The following is a 3,362-nucleotide window of genomic DNA, read 5'->3' on the forward strand; positions in this document are numbered from 1 at the left end:
GCAAATGCACCATGGTGCACTTGCAACCATCCGCCTTCACTTGTAATTCTCTACTGCGTCTATAGCCTGAAATGGCGGCTCTCACGAGGTGCCTCCACGAGGCGCTGGATGGGGACGACGAACGGGTGGAAGCTGTGCGTCAGTTTGAAGAAGTTCTCGTCGTGCACTCCGTTGTTGCGGCATGGGACTTGTTCCGAGGTGAGAAATCTGTACTATTGGTTACAGAGAGTATATCGCGAGTTTGTGTCAAACACGCGCGGCGGCGATGTCCCTGTGCAGTGCCGAAAGCAGTTGGAAACATTGCGAACGGTGTTTTGAGAGACCGTGTGTCCTTACATACACCCCCTCCCATGCAGAAGATTTACAGCTCTCCCCGTTTCGTGCCGCCACGGCACTGAGAGGGAGCGTACCGGGCCTTACCGCCTAAGACCATAGACAATAGAGGGTGGAGGGAAGTGTTAAACGTGCCACCTCCTACCCTGCCACCTTCTCCCCTGCCGCCTCTATCTCATGCCCCTCCTCGCCAGCCGCCTCTATCCCCTGCCGCCTCCTTCCCCTTCCGCCTTCATCCCCTGCCACGTTCATCCTTGCCGCCTCTTCCCCTGCTGCCTCTATCCGCCGCCTCCTCCTCCCAACCCTAGGGTGTACATGTGCACGATGTCACCTTCCGTTTGTGCGCAACTGAAAACGACATGACCAACCCCGGACTTGTCATAAAACCTGAATCTTACATTCTGCCGTAAGGCTCTTTCCTCTGCCACCTTCTTCCCGGCAGCCTCTATCGCCTGCTGCCGCCTCCCCTGCCGCATCCTCCCCGGCAGCCTCTAAGCCCTGCTGGTCCTGGCCTGCCACCTTCTCCCCTCCCCTCTCATCCCCTGCCGCCTTCTCCCCTGCCGCCTCCCCCCCTGCCACTTCCTCCCCTCCTCCCCTTCCGCCGCTATCCCCTGCCACCTTCTCCCCTGCCGCCTCTATCCCCTGCCGCCTCTATCCCCTGCCACCTTCTCCCCTGCCGCCTCTATCCCCTGCCGCCTCTATCCCCTGCTGCCTTCTCCCCCGCCGTCTCTATCCCCTGCTGCCTCTATCCCCCGCTGCCTTCTCCCCCGCCGCCTCTATCCCCTGCCGCCTCTATCCCCTGCTGCCTCTATCCCCCGCTGCCTTCTCCCCCGCCGCCTCTATCCCCCGCCGCCTCTATCCCCTGCTGCCTTCTCCTTCGCCGTCTCTATCCCCTGCTGCCTCTATCCCCCGCTGCCTTCTCCCCCGCCGTCTCTATCCCCTGCTGCCTCTATCCGGATCATTCCCTGCCATCTCCTCCCCTGCCGCCTCTTCCCCTGCCGTCTTTTCCCCTTCCGCCTTCTACCCTTCCGCCTCTATATCCTGCCACCTTCTCCCCTGCCGCCTTCTCCCTTGCCACCTTCTCCCCTGCCGGCTTCTCCCCTGCCGCTTCTATGCCCTGCCGCTCCTCCCCTGCCGCCTCTATCCCCTGCCGCCTCTCCCCTGTCGCCTTTATCCCCTGCCGCCTCTATCCCCTGCCGCCTCTATCCCTCAGCCTCAGACAGAAAGGAGAGCAAGAAGAAAGAGGGAAGCACCGACTCTTATTTTCTTCGAGGACGTGTTTCTGCCTTATCTTTTAAAGGAGAGCAATCTCACGTTCTTCGGGAATATCCTTTAAAACAAGCTATCTCGCCTCGGACTTGAACAGGCGACTTCTCAAAAACTTTACACTTGTGTTAATCTTGTTTCCATCGTCGAAACAAAAGCCAGAGCTTGCCATTGTAGTCGCGAACGCACACACGCACGAACGGGGGTTCTAGCCGTAGCCCTCAGAAAGGAGAGCAAGAAAGAAAGCCGGAAACACGGCCATGTGTCTGCCTTCCTTTTATTTTAGTTCCTCTCACTTTCTTCGGGAACAGAAACACTGGCGTGTTTCTGCCTTTCTTTTCCTTGCTCTCTCTTTCTTCGAGAATTTTATTCCCGGTTTTTTTCTTTTACTTCTCTCACTTTCTTCGGGAATCGTGTGGGAGCATGGAGAGTGAGGGAGGGAGTGAGAGAGCCAGGAGTAAGGATAGGTCGGAAGGGTGAGGGAGCGAGGAGAGCAGGGAGGCTCTGGGCAGGTGGATGGCTGGGCGAGAAGGCAGTGTCCTGGCCTAGGGTCAGTGGTCTAGCAGGGGGAGCTGCGGAGCCGGACTGTGTGTGTTCGTATGTATTCCCTCTCCCTGGGAGTTGGGGCCCATCGTAGAGAGGGGATTAGGTTCTGTGCTGTCTGGCATCAGAGTAGAGTCGGCGTAGGTGGCTTGTGGGAGTGGAGACGTGGGGAAAGCGGTGGAGGAGAGTGGGATAAAGAGGGAGAGTAGGTGATGCTGGACCCAGTCGGCCAGGGACAGAAGAGGAAGGGCTCTCAGCGTGGTGAGCAAGAGCAGGCAGCGTCTGTGAGCCGTGCCTTTTCCGGGTGTTTTAGGGGGATTTCATGCTGGCTTGACATCCCCCCCCGCGGCAATAGGTGTTTTTGCAATGCCTTGCAGTGGGCTGCGCCCGGAAGCCCACAACCCCCAGGAGGAGACTGCCGTACGGACCAGTGTTTTTTTTTTAAGTAATATATTACTTTTAAGGAATAAAGAAGCCTTTTTGGCCTTTGGAAATAAGGAACAAAGTGAGGCCGATCCGTACATTTTCATTCCTTCAGCCAAAAACGTCCATTGCTGCCAGATTGCTCCGTAGTGTGCAGAACTTAGTATTATCGATCATAAAATAGATATGAGGGGCCGTAAGAAGGTCAAGCCCGTGAGTCAACGCGGCATAGCAGAATGTATGACCGGTCCTTCCATAGACAAACACGCAAAAGGCAACGACTTGAACACCGAACAAACACAAAAACAGCAAGATAAGTTTAAATTTTTTCCTGATAAAGGCGTTTGGGACGGCGGTGCTGTTGTCGGTAATGCATCGGCAATGTTGCTGCCAGCGGCGACCGATGACACGGGCGCCATTACCCCTGCCTTCCATGGCGGTTGTGATCAGCATAAGCGCAAGCTGTCACCCAATCAGCTTGACAACAACGAATGCGGCGAGGCGCCCAACCCGAGTGCTCGCAGTGCCAAGCGGGCTCAGACACAGCGCATCCGCAAGGGCATGAGCGACGGTGCATGGCGGGACAAGCAGAAGGAAAATCCCCACAGATGGCAGATTGCCTGGGCCGCCAGGTATCCCTGGGCCCAGCCTGTGCATGCTGACGTGGACGCCGGAGAAGTGCACGACCAAGTGCGCTGCATCCCCTGCACGTTGATGAAGAAGAGCGACTACCTGATCGTGCGCACATGAACGAAAACGCGCCAACGCAGTGCGTGCCTCTTGGTCTATGAGGGGAG

The sequence above is a fragment of the Volvox carteri genome, assembly GCF_000143455.1.
Source record: "Volvox carteri f. nagariensis unplaced genomic scaffold VOLCAscaffold_115, whole genome shotgun sequence".
Classification (NCBI taxonomy): Eukaryota; Viridiplantae; Chlorophyta; class Chlorophyceae; order Chlamydomonadales; family Volvocaceae; genus Volvox; species Volvox carteri.